General features: G+C 40.2%; 1 protein-coding gene across 3 annotated transcripts in view; it reads left to right on the top strand.

Moving 5' to 3' along the window:
* The window catches only part of tln2a (talin 2a), a 96,277-nt gene that overhangs the window by 21,107 nt on the left and 60,786 nt on the right, over positions 1–14,384 (top strand). For all 3 annotated transcript variants that reach the window (XM_067593196.1, XM_067593206.1, XM_067593215.1), the window contains exon 2: positions 3,220–3,267. The gene's annotated coding sequence lies outside the window, so the exon portion shown is untranslated. The remainder of the gene's footprint in view (positions 1–3,219; positions 3,268–14,384) is intronic.

Below are 14,384 nucleotides of genomic sequence, written 5' to 3'. Positions count from 1 at the left end.
GTGTTCGATGTCATCAGAATGCAGCTGTTTTGATTTGACCCTCTAACATTACATTGTTTGGATTTCTTTGTTCTTGGATGATTAATTGGTGGGTTAAGATGCAACAATATTGTTTTTTGTGTGAAAAATACTCTGTCCTATCACACCTGTGCTGTGTATGAAAACAAAGTACTTCATTGCTGATGCATTATTGCTTATACCACAGTCTTGTGGAGTGTGTTTGTGAGTGTTGTTGTAACTGCAGTGCGTGCAAAACCTCCCACGGGAGAGAAGACCTGCACGGCGGTGAGAGCCTGCAGAGTTTTTTCTGTCCAGTGATCCACCTTGAGAGCGTGTCTCACTTGTCCCCCATCAGTCTCCAGCCTGTCAGAGGAGCGGCTGCAACCCATGCCATTAACTCTGGCTCTGGGGCATTATACTGTACAGCCTGGACAGGTGTAATAACCCTCACTGCCTATTGTGAAATATTCTAGTTATCCCAGTTTTGATTGTTCTGGTCAACAGTGTTTGGAAAGTTAAGACTGCAGCAGAATAGTAAACTGACTACAGACCATACAATACATGACTACATGTGACATTGTCACTGTTGTTACAGAATGGGCTCTTTGTGTTTTTTATAGTTAATTGTTGTTTCCATAAGATACTGTAATGTGCTGTAAAGAGTTTTTACATACAGTCCTGCTTAGGGCTGAGCAATTGAAGTTGAAATCACCATTTTAAAGAGTGAGGTAAACCATTGATTTTGACAGCTAAAAAACAACAACTATCGCTGCAAGTTCAGTCAGCTGTAGCTAATTAACATTCATTCTTGGAAGTTGACCAAACCACTAAATGGCACTCTTGGCTATTGTCTGATTAATGTGGTTTCATTTGGGAAAGAAACACCACTCGATAGTTCTGATTTTTGAAAAGATAAAGAGTGTGGATTGTTTTTTGTTTTGTTTTTTAGCTGTTCAAAAAGACCAACACAGTGGTGAGCCTAGCTGATGACCTTACCTCATTTACAGACGAGCAGCTAGCACGTTAGCACGTTAGTAAAACGACCCACAGCTGGCCGTTAGTGAACAGGATGTTGAATCTTACAGCTAAAACTTTAAGCACGTCCCAACATCGTTATTGTTGAATGCTGTCGAAGCGTGAAATGTAGTGTCAGATAATTATAAATAGCCAATCACTTCAAATTTAAACTATTTTTCATGACAGTTATCACTGTGAGTGTTGGTACAGTGATTTAGTTTGTTTTTTCGACAGTAACAGCTTCCAAAACTATTCACTTTAAATGGTTAAATAATGGTTGTTTAAATTGTCAATATACATTGCCCACAAAGCTGAACTGATTTCATGCTGTCATTCATTGGATATCATTAATCAAACCTGCTGACTGCTGTTTATTTGTTCATGGCTCTCTGTGGTTGTTACATCATCATGTGACTGCAGCAGGTCTCAGTGTTTCAGAGCACAGTGGGGTGTTTCTGAAAGCTGCTGTACTGTACCTGGGGTGCAGTGACGTACAAAAAAAACCAAAACATCTGAGTTTGATCGAGCTAAATGTAGCCACGTAGATACAATCAACTCAAAAAATGCCCTCAGTGACTCTGATAACATCTCTGTTCCAAACTCTTTCTGCAAAATCTCTCAGTAAATATTTGCTCAGAGCACCACCATGTAGACAAACACTCTATTCAAGTTGGAACAGTTTAGAAAACTGCCCATTGCCCAGATATACGCACTCTCCTATCTCTCCTACCAGATCAGGTGACACAGAAACAAAATCGATCATATTTTATGTGTTTTTAATTATTTATCTAACAATGCAAACTTATTATGAAATCACTATTTTATAATTCATATTCCTCTTAAATGTGTGCTCCTTTATGAACAACTGTCAGTCTGTTGCATTGGTGGAGATCCTCAGCATTATCTTGGTATAGAAACTATAGAATTAGAAAATAAGAACTGTAATATCTTTGCTGTGTTGTTGTGATGAACTTTGAAATTTTCATTCATCCAATTAAACAGCTGTAACTGCCTCCTTATTCTTGAGAGCAAGCTTCTAAAATGATGTGCACGTGCTTCCCAAGAAATTTGAGCCCAATTGGCCTGATGGTGGCGCTGTAATTCAATATTGGAAATGCCACATCCCTCACACTGTATGTCCAATTCACTAGAAATATCACACACAAGTCCAGCTCAATGTGCTCTTCAAAAAAGCCTCTTAGACCATAAAAGTCCACCATAATGGATGTTTCGCTACTTTGCATAATGTGGAAAACAGTCATGTAACACCTTGACTCAATCAACATCACATTTATTATAGAGCCTTGTGGGACTGAGATACACATTTCTACTCTAAATGAGTAAGATCGGCTGAAAAACATGGCTGCCATCGACCAAAATATCTTCACAGAGGGCGGGGCCTAGCAAATATTAGCCATAACTCATTAACCATTTGACCAATCATCATAAACTTTGGTGCAAAACTTCAGTCCGTGTTAGGGAATAGGTCTATCAAAGCATTTTGAGCCTGACCCATAGGGGGCGCCACTGTGTATCTGAAAACCCGGTGGACAGAATTTCACCAAAACTGGTGTGCATATTAACCAAAATCTGAAGTGCCATATTGATCTGTACAAGTGAGCGTGGCCTATCACATCTTTGCTCATAACTCAAGATGCCTTTGCGCGATCCTGATTAAACTCACTGGAGACATCTTGCACTATCTCCTCAACATACACACACAGTTTCATTCACATCTGATGAAGGGGGGGACAAACGGACGCTGATGATGAAACAAGCGTGTGATTGGTGTCACTCCTTCTTTAAACAGAATTAAACTAGCTGAAGGGACTTTTCTCACCTTTTTTTTGCGGAGCCTGAAACCCACTCGTTGCTGCTCATGGCTTTAATTTTGGCTGAATGAGCTGCTTCCTTCTACTGACTGCAAAAAAGCTTGAAGCCACCAATTGCCGCTTGTGGCTATATTTTGCATAATGCTTCGGTGTATCTTATCCTCTTGTATTGTAACATATGCCATAGCCCATTACAAATATCTCAAAATATGGTGCTGAGCGTTTTGTGACTGGACATCCTATGAAGCAGCAAGAGAGAGATGAATTTCTTACATTTGTGTTAGGAAGAAAATCATGATTATTACTTTTAAACCTGCATTCACATGTTCTGTACATCTGTCTCATAAATGTCCACCATTTGTCTTTTCAGCTGTGAAGATCAGCAGACATCAAAGGAGGCATTTTCCTCAGCAATAAGGTAAGAAGCTGATAAACACGGAGACATGAGAGCATATAGACAGACTAGAAAATGTCATGAACAGTTAGTTTCACTGTAGTTCTCCCCTCAGGAGAAAGCTTCTGTAGCTCTGGATGCTGCAGCGTGCACGCATGTGTGTATTTTCAGCACTACAGATGGTGTGCAGCATCACTTAACGCATGAAAAGAGAACTAGCTGAAAATGTGTGATTTGGCAAATTGTGATTTGGCATTTAATGAAGTTGAGTTAAACTGTGAAATCTTAATGAATGTAACAGAAACACTACACTTTTGAAAGATGCCATGCAGAGGTCAATCTTGTGCCGATACAATTTTGACAATGTTTGACTCAGAGCCAATGATATCATCCCGTTTGCCAGTAACAGTTCTTGTAAGTTCTCCAGCCTGCTCTCACATAAATTCACATGAATTGTATCACGTTGTTAGTAACTGATTTACATTGAGAATGTGTGGGAACATGGTTCACCGGGTTACAGTGGACAGGTGCGTGCTTGCGTCAATGTCAGTGGCGGTGTACAATCGCAGGTGTAGGTTCTGACATGAGTGCTGTATGTTTGTCTTACATCAGATAAGGAGTACTTTCCCCGGCGCTGGCTGCCGGGGAGTCATAAAGAAACAAGATTGTGAAAGGGTTAAAACTGAGAAGCTTTCTTAATGGTAGTTTTTGCCCTGCAGACTCTTTTCTCTGCTGCTCTTAATGGCAGCAGTAGCTTCAGTTTCTCTACATTCTCTTGCTCTTACAGTTTGCTATTTTGTCTTTTTCCTGTCTTTATGATTCACTCTCTTCACTTTCACAAATACTCTGACAGCAGGCTGCCATAAATGCAAAATGTTGGGCTTGTGTTGTATGAACATCTCCTGTGTGAGAGTGTGATAACTCTCAAATTATACATCCTATCAATCCTGGGAGCTGCTGAACCTAAATTAACCATTCCTCCCTACTTGTGTTCACCTTGCAAGGCTAAGTGTGTGTATGTGTGTGTGTGTGTGTGAGTGATACAGAATGTGTATGTCAGACATACCTGGTTTAAAGCCACTTGCCAGGTGCACTCTATCAAAGGCCATGTGACGTATACTCTGTCTGGACACAAGAGAAGAAATGGTGCTTATTTGGATCACTTTTAGGTCATTAATATAAGTGAAGAGAATGCCAGCATGCAGGTTGTGCATCACTCTGTGACAGTACATATACTAATCTACATTTTCAAGCGGACTCAATGAACTGCTTGCAGAGGGCAATTAAACTGGCAGCATCTGGTGCCCAGCCACTCACTGTAATCATGCTCCACTCCACAAATGAGGTTACCGTCGCTGTGCATTTTAGTTTTCTAACAATTAATGAGCTCTAATGTGGATTTGTCTCATGCCATGCTTCAATAAGCAGCCAGATCCGAACTTAATCCGAAGCACATTAAAAGTACAATAAGACTGCACGTTAAATTGTTTTTTGGAAGCAGCAGAATGCAAATGATCCTTTGGCTCGTCCGTCAATATTTAAGTGCTGACATGTGCTCCTTTTTTTTCCTCTTGTCTCTGACTGCATTTAGCACTGCTGCAGGTGGTCGGACAGGCACAGGACAGAAAACAAGTTTTCATGTGAAGTTTAGGGTTAGAAACACCCCTAACTGTGACAGCATTGGTGTCTGTTGTGTATTTAGGTGTTTCAGGCTTTCTAAGCATTGTATCTCAATCTCACAATATGGGATTATTGGTGGGAAAAAGTTTTTTTTTTTGCTGTCTTGTTCCTGTATGTGTCATGGCTGTGCTCAACCAGTGTCAACACGGCCTCAGCCAGCTGTTCACTGTCCAGTCTGTTGACAAATCGGAGCTGTTTGCTCATGGTTGATTAGTCAAGCGTGGGCTGAGCTTATGAAACTGTGGTGGGACAAAGCGCTGAAAGTAAATCATGACGCTATGTTTACAGTATTGAACTGCTTTTTTTGTCCAAATGAATTACTGCCACTGCCAAATTATTCTTTTTAAAAACATTTTTAGACAAAAACTATTTTGTTGAAATTAATTTTCTTTCCATTGACTTGGATTTCTGTTCCATATTTGATTCAAAATTAATGTCACATTTTCCTGTGTTGTTTTGCTAGTGTTTCCCAGGGAATGATCATTAATATACTTTAAAAGCACTTTTTAAACTCATTTTTATGTTTGATTTAGTGTTTTTATATTTGGTCCAGGGTTGGACCTAGCAGCAGATCAGCTTTTTATAATCTGCCCTTTTTTGAGGGAATCAGCTACATATGTTGTAGCGACATCAATTTTTTCTTTTAGATAAATGAATTACTGCGAGCTCTGCTATTTGATTGGACATCTGCAAACCTAATTTAGTTATTTATTAACAATAATCTTTTTTTGTCGCAGGCATGATTTTAGGTTTAACTTCCTCCGCCAAGAGGAATAAAGCTTTTAACTGGAACTGGCTCGTCTTTGTTTTTCTAGTTATGGTAAGTTTAATTACTATGCAAGTAGGTTTATGACATTTCAAGCATCTCAACTTTTCCACATGACATAACCTTGAGTGATTATTAGCTCGGTTATTTTTCTTTGTGGTGTCATACTGTCAGCTACTTCCTTGCCAAATGGATCACTCACTTGTATAATTTAAGTGCAACTAAACAGCTGTTTGTTTGTTTTTTTTTTTAAAGAGAGAAATGTCTGTGCTGAAGATGGCTAAAATGGTCCATTTCCAGCCTGAACAATCTCTTGTTTAGAAGTTCCTCACAAATTGTATTCCTCTGGACTATTCCGGACTGGGACTGCACCCAGATTCCAACTCAGTGGATTGTGATCAGTGTTACAGGTTATTACAAATTCCTATGTTTCATCATTGGTATTTTTGATTGTATTCTGTACTCTGGACTGTTGACATAGACATGTAAGACATTACATGAAATCAGATTTTAATGACCTATATTGGTATTTTAATACCAGTTATATCCATGTTTGTTCGTTGTACAGTATGATGCTCTGTATCCTGTACCAGTGCATCAAATACAGTCGTCGCTGACACAGACTTCATTCACCAGGGTGACTGTAATGGCATTGGTCACATTTGACTCTGACCAGATCTCGTGGAAATATTGAGTCACCAGAGCAGCATCATTTCACAGCACTGTTACCTGCACTTCATAAAGGTTTATTTATCAGAGCCGATGACAACTACTGTGGTTCCTGTTACTCAGCTATCTGTGCTGGCTGTTTATGGATTTGCTGGATGTGGTTCGTCTGTCAACTGTTTCCCCAAATAAGCTGTGCTCGGTAAACAAGGAGGTGATGTCACACTCAGCAGAGCAGATGTGTTTAATTTAGTTTTTCAGTCGGCCCGGAGATTTTTAGGAAGGGGTATTGTATCCACGGACCACCCCAAGATTCTTGTATGTGATGGAGCTAAAAATGTCAGTTTTACCAACAAATTGCTCAAGAATATGCATTTAACACCTGTTTTAGAGGTAGAATGATGGTGCGACACCATTGTTTCATCCATTGTTACCATCATGAATCCAAGATGACTACAATGTCTTGTGTTAATGATATGTACAAACCTTTACAGCCATTTTCCAAGCATACAGAAAGTGAGTGTTTCCTAAATTAGATTTTACATCACTCTAAGTATGCACAGCTTTCCCCCAATTAATCATGAAAAACAGTTGTTTAATTCTGCTTCACCTGGTGAATGCTCTAGCTGTTACTAAAATGTGTGCCTCAGGGCTGCAATGTGACTAATCATTCAATTTGTCAACTTGCTATTCATTTTAGTTTATGAGAACTGCTCTGAGCCTCTCTTTCTAAGCCCGGAAGATGACTGACTCCTGACCACATTTTACACTGACTCTTCCATGCTATCACTGCATTCCTTCCACTAACAGACATTTTACTGTTAAGCAGTGATCATGGCTCCTAGTGGGGTGACCGAGGCCGTCACCACAGCAGTTGGCTGGCACCCAACGTAGTGAATCACCTGTTTTTCCAGGCAGAGTGGCTGTGCCATCGGGAGCGTTGTGTAATCCCAAACTGCATCACTGCCAAATAGAACAGGCCTCGGTGTCCGGAAAACTTTTGGCCTCCTTGGCATTCATGTGTAGGCGGCTGTCATGGGTCTCCCCTTTGGATCTTTTTTTTTCTGGCCCTGATATTTTTGCATTGAAGGCAGAGCCGCTGATATGTATGTGATGCTGTTCAATATATCTGACCCCTTTTGAGCAAAACAAAAGTACAAACATCTCGAAGAGGGATTTGGGCCATCATAAGAGGATATCTCATTCTTAATAATTGCCCAATATTTTCCTGATATTGATGATGTGAATACTTTTATATAGCAGGACTGTCTCAGATCAATGTCCTCATTACAAATTTGCAATAAAAGGAACACAATCTGATAATCATTCAAATAAATTTCATAGCAAGTATGACTCACCCATACAGTGTTCAAATCAGAGATCTCCTCACACTGCAGAGGGCAGTGGAATTATTGCTGAGGAAAGGGCTCAGACTAAATGCCGGCCCGACAGCCAGAATTATCCCGGCCTTTAACTAAACCAGAAAGTCCCATAAGAAGCACAATCCCCATAATAACCGTTAAAAGCACACCAAAGCACAGAGATTATGTGGACCTTTAGTACATGGCAGGTTTTATCGATTCCCCGTCTTCTTATGATTTGTCCCATGCAACTTGAAGGCTTAGGAATGTTTATGTGACATCAGTACAGATGACTAAAAATATCACAGTTGCTGACCAGAGATCACCTCACAAGCAAGGATGCATATTTCTATCATTCGCTTAGAAAAAAAACAGCCCCAAAGGCCCTGAAATACATACTTGGCAAGCTGGAGGACTGTCTGACTAACTCCATTAATTTTTTTTGTCATTCACACTATTGTAGGCTAACTTAACAATATTATTGTACTTAAGTCATTTGATAGATTCTCCCAGAACCCGTTTTTCATACCAAAAATTGCAGATCTCGGGTTACAGCCAAATCATAGCTTTTTCAGACAGGGGAACCGCATGGGAAATAATAGAATGATGCACATGCTGATGCTGTGTGTATTGTCTGGTGATTGATATTTTTTTTTCTTTCCTTCATGAATATTACTCAGCCTCGGTGCAATTAGACAAAGTAGTGTTGTCATGTGAGTTTTGTATCAAAGTATTCATCTAAGACAAAGTGCTTTACAAACGACTGACTGATGCATTTATCTATAATGTCCAATATGCGTAGAATTGCAAGAAAAATGGGATCACAAAAAGAATAAGAAGGGATCACAATTAATCTGCACTGCGTTATTGCAGCGTTCATGTCAGCATCTTGCGGCTCCAAAGTATTGAGATGGAACAGACTTGACATGGATGTATTACGGCACAAGTTGTTACTTTAATAGGTTACACATTCCACATTATCAGCACTTAAGAATAACACGTGACTCTGTTGCAGAGTGCTGCTCCTGCATGATGGAGCCCTGCAGATTCTTAAGATGCAACAGCAGAGAGTAAAGCATTTAATGCATCAAAGGCAGAAGTGATGCTGCTTTGTTTTTAATGAAAGGGGGGCCCAACTTGACTCTTTACCAGTCATTTGTTTTCCACTGTGGTCTCTTTTTTTATTCACTGCGTTGTTGTGTATTCGATGTAGGCACGCTGTTGTGCCAGGAAAGTGTTGATGTGTATGTGGATGACGAACCACTCGGAGCTGACTGCAGCTTTGCACGTGGAAAGTATGTGCCACTCAGTAGATACACAGTGTATATTTTTGGTGCCACACACAGGGCTCCTTCTCGTGATGTCCTTTAAAAAGTGGACGTGTGATGTTTTGATCCTCCATCATGGCCACAGGCAGCAAGTACCAGTCATTTTGGAACAGGAAGATGGATTATGGCAATACTGTTAATACCTGTGAATTTCTATATGGATTTTTTTTTCTCCAATAACTGTGATTTACACCCCGTGTTCTCAGAGTTCTGCCTTACTGCTTAAGGTGTCGGTATACTTTTATAGAAGTGTTTGTCAAATGGCTGAACAGTTTCCGAAACCCCTTCCACCTTTCTGACATTAGAATTTGGCGGCTGCGTCCAACAATTTCTGTAACTTTCCAAAACCCTCAATCCCACATCCACACCTACTTCATGCCAGCCGTGATTGGCCAGCTGTGTGGAGGTGAGGAAGGAGCCAAAGATTGAACTTTTCCCTCCAAGCTCTCATTTTTTCATTTGTTACTATTTGTCACTTTTTATGTGTTGGCCCAAGTGCAACAATATGAATGAGTTGCTTTTCATAGTGTGTTTGGAGTTTGAATGACTTGTTTGTTTTTGTTGTTCATACATAAGAGCAGGTTGATTAATACCCCGCCAGTTATGAAAGTATGTAGGTCCCTCTCTAACGTCAACTAAGGGATTGGTTTATTAATGAATGTCTTCATTCTTAGTTTATTCATTCATTTAGGATTTCCAACCTGAGAAATAGTTTCATTATGGACTTCACAACCACTTCACAGATGTCAGTCTGTGAAACAGGCAATGAAAGCTGGTTCCCTTTGCCTTTAGGAGCTACAAACCAAACTGAAAGGATTTCATTAGTCTGGGTTTTAGTGGATCTTTAAGTGTTCCATTATGGTCTGAATACAGCCTCAGAGGCTTTTCACACTGACCAGAACAAAAGTCTCGAGTAAACATTAAATAATATGACTTTCTTCAATTTTTGGATTGAAATTTGTTAGTTTTATAGATGCCGAATATCAACTCAAGATATCAGACAGCAGTAGCTTTGATTCACATATGAAACTGTGCGTATCAGCTGAACTCTTGTGCTTTCTCATTTCATTCCTTATAAAATAGATCAGATATTAGTCAGGCCACAACCAGCCTCTGTAACCATGGCAACTTGTGTTTGAACATATCCTCAAGTAGAAAAATGACGGGCCTTTTTAAGGGAAAACCAAAATGTGGGAGTGAGCGAGGGTTGTAACAGAAGATTAACTGATTGGTGGCTCATAAACGTGTCGTCTCATGTGAGCTCCCTCCCCTCTTAAGTACCCATAAAAGTTGGTATCTCTAGGATAAATTTACATGTGCTAAAAGGATGGGGGGGTGACTGCAGTTAGGCTTTAAATTTCAAATTGATTCCCTCTTCTGGTTGAGAGGCCAAATTGAATATGAATCTATTTTAAATTATGTTGAATGAGGCATTAGCAACAAGCTGTGTGTTAGATTAGAGGCAGTGTTGGAAGCCTCTCCTCTCCGTGAAATCCGACACCTGCGTTGGTGCTGCTGCTGACAGAGACGCATCACCTGTCTGCCTCAGCCGTTTGCCAGGCTATCTCTCTCTCACAAACACACACACACACACACACACACACAAACAAATGTGCACATGAAAAACACACAAGCAGACGTGCTGTTTCTGTCACTCAGGAGGTATGCAGTCTGTCACCTGACCCCACCACCAACCAGGTGGATAATTATCCGAACAGGCTTTATTTCTCACATGTAGCTTCCTTTTCAAGTAGAGGTGTGTTTGTGTTTTTAGTCTCATATCTGTGTGTACATGTTTGTCTGGTGACAACTGTGCCACAGTGAAGAGTAATTAAACACTAGATGTTTTTTTTTGCTGTAAATGTGCCTTTTTCCTCTGACATATAATGAAACATTGATTTAATTTGTAGTTTCACATGCTACATCTTTGTTACTCTGCCCCTCCCACAGTCACAGTCACTCCCAACAAGCCTTTGTCAGAAATGTCCCCGCAATCGACAAGTTTATCTCGAAACCTGGTGCATGTATGTACTTCCAAACTGACTCCTTATTCCTGTCAACTCTCTCTGCAGTGTTCACTCTTTGGCAGATCTCAAAGCCTTCAGTCTGGCTTCATTTCCACAGAGAAACTATTTTAAAGAAATAATTCAATTGAACTGTACTCGATGCTCATGCGGATTTCGACTCGAATGCGCTTTAAAAGAGCAGAGCGATTTTTTTAATCAGTTTCTTGCCCTGCATTTTCCAGTTGCTCTGGAGTCCCAAGTGCACTCTTTTAACCTACTGGCCATCGCTGCCCCATTCAGCCCGCCGGATCATGACCTCACTCTGAACTGTGCCGGCTCACTCGTGTGTGACTAAGACTGTATGCTTTAGATCAGTTCCATTTCTGCCTGAAGAGTAGTCAGAGCAAGTCTCGAATGTCTTGTTTACGCTGTCTTTGCATGGATATGACAGCTGTGATGACAAACACTGGTTCATTCACAGCTAAGAGTGTTTTTTTTTTTTATTTTTTTAATTGCATTAAATAGGTTAACAGTTGGAAACTGATTCACTATAGAATAAAGACTTCCAGCCCTGTGTATATGTGGGAGGGTGTGCAGTTGAGAAAACACTGATTAAATACACAAGAACACTTGAAAGTGCCAATAAAGATGAGAAACAATAGAAGAAGCCAGAAAGCAGTCAGGTTAATGTTATTTTAACAACTTTTCTCTGTGAGTGGTTTCAAGATAAGATAAGAAACTTTACTGTCTGGCTTCACGTGTAATAAAACTAAAGCAACAAAGGGGACTGAAATGAATATAATCTGTTGTGATATTTGCGGTCATAAACGCCGGTGCGACCAGTTCCTATGAAACAGATTTCCCTCATAATGACTCAACTAGACCCATTCAGGATGGTAACAATGAAGCCTGGAAAAGTGGCGCATTGCACAGCCTAATTATCATTCAGCGGCAGTGCATATAAAATAGATGGATCGTAATATGCGACATGCTCCTGGAGCAAATTAGTCCCCCCCCCCCGTGCACTTGTTAGTCGGGAATAATATAAAAAAAAAAAGCTTGTGTCACAACAGCGTTCTGGAGGAAAATATGTTGTTTTTGCATTCCACAGATTCTGGTAGCAGACAGTCTAATATAAACTTTGCGTCTTGGTGTTGGTTTTATCATGTAATATAGCATTTGAGATGGAGTTTCTCTGCACTCGTGTTCATTTTGAAAACGAACAAGATTGAGTTTCCAGCAGGCCTCGTCCTCGGTGCATCTCCCGAGGGCATGTGTGGTGTCAGAGTGAAAGCCGCTGTCATATGATAAGGCTATATTGTGTTCGGTGTCCACATGTGCCTTTTTTTTTTTTCCCTCTATCCAAGGCCAAGTGGCATCACCTAAGGCCAGGAACAATATGCTTTTAACTGCAAATTAGAAAACGATGTGTTTTGTTTAACATCTTTGGAGGCAACTAGTTGCTAAATTAAACACAGAAATGCTGCTCCAGGGTAAACCAAAGAAAGCAGTTAAGACTAATTATCATGCCCATGCTAGCCCAGTTTGGCCCTGATGTTGAAACTAGGCTGCTGACATGCTCAGGCCAAATATTGAATATGTTTTCTGGTCCAGAACTCCAGGATTGGCCTGTTTGACTTGTGGGCCGTTCTATTATTGGATTAGAGGCCATGTTACTGTAACAGGGCCTGGGCATTCCCAGCAGGCATCGCTCTGCCTCATTGATCTATTGAACAATAGCTACATGTTCCAGTGCTCAGTCTCATTTTCCTTTTATCTCATGAGCTTTTGTGTGACTCTTAGGCCGGCAGTTTTCCCCAAATGAAATTGAATTTGGTGTGTGCGCTCACTGGCAAAATATAACCTGCTTTCCTCTTGCTCCTAGTTGCTCTCTGTCCTCCTCTGGTGTGATGTCTGTATCTGTGTCAAAGTTACTGACTCAAAAACTTCAATGCTTAACTAACACTAAATCTACAGCTCACATTGTTTGACATCTGTTGACCTTTGTGCTTAGCTTGATGTATTTTTATCTTGTTTAGTTTGCTTGTAAGTATTGAATTAAATCTTAACAGTCAGTGTCTTCAGCATAACTGAGTAAAATCAGGATTTCACACAGTATTCAGCTGCTTATTTCCTACTTTCCTGCTTACTTTATTTGTAAGTTTATGTCTTAAAAATAAAAAGTACTGTTGGCATATCATCAGTGACTTGCTTCAGTGCTTCTGACCTCCTTCAGAATGAGACAAATGGTGGTCCCTTCACTTGTGCTCCTGGCTACGCTGTTGATGAAGAGTAGTACTGTATCAACTTTCCTAGCAGCCTCACCATCACAGCGTTTTTGGCAGCAGGTAGAAGTCGATCTTGGATGTGTGCTTTTTTTGTGCAGCGAATTTGATACGAGGGTAAAAACCACCTCCAGGGCTCAGCTACTTGTATGCTGTTGACTACACACTCGTTAGCTCTACTTATACGGCAGTGAAACGTATTGCAGACTTTACCTCTTATTTGGCAGCTGAACTGTCGTCTTTGGGCTCTTCATTGGGTGTTTATCTTCTGAAACGCTTGATCATACTGTCCCTGACTGATTCTTTTTTTAATGACAGTAATACCAGATGGCATAATAACAGTAGGAAGACAGGGGTTTGTCATTGTTTGATGATCTTTTTTTAAATTAAGCACAATTCTGTGAAGAATTTATTCCTGAATTTGGGGACCCTGCTACTTTAGTCCTCACTTTGAAAATCCACAACCTACAGTACAGCAGTGACTAACTAGCTTTTTTTCTCAAGCTCTCAACTGCATCTCATGGTCTTCATCAGCAGATGGGGATTGCTTAATTGTCATGGAGGTTACTGATTCAGTTGTCACCATGTGACCTAAGTGTGGAATGTTGATCATGTGATAGCTCCCGTGTAACTCCATCTGTTGATGAAGACTCTTGAGATGTGGTTGAAAGCTCAGGAAACAGCTAGTAAGTGGACATTGAGTAATGAGTAATAATGATGCAAATAAATCATTTTGTGTAACAATAAAAATGTTCTATCATAGCATGAAGCATTTATAAACACATATTTTATGAGTCCTGGTCACCAGGTATTTTAATCTCTTATTAATTATTATTATTAATTCCCATCAATTATTCAACTTATACTAAAACTAATAATTTAAAAGGCCAGTCTGCTCAGATTAAAGTCACCCTGCATGACTGCTGTCGTTGGTGTGAACTACATGAAAAATGTTGCTCACAGCAGAGCGGTACTGTTGAATATTCTTTGTTATGCGAGCCTGCAGTAGATCAAAGGAGTGTAGGTGTAACTGGTGCAGTTGGGTTTAA

Source organism: Thunnus thynnus, chromosome 1, assembly GCF_963924715.1.
Source record: "Thunnus thynnus chromosome 1, fThuThy2.1, whole genome shotgun sequence".
Taxonomy (NCBI): Eukaryota; Metazoa; Chordata; class Actinopteri; order Scombriformes; family Scombridae; genus Thunnus; species Thunnus thynnus.
Note: the sequence above shows the minus strand (reverse complement) of the source record. Positions and strands in the feature narration are given on the sequence as shown.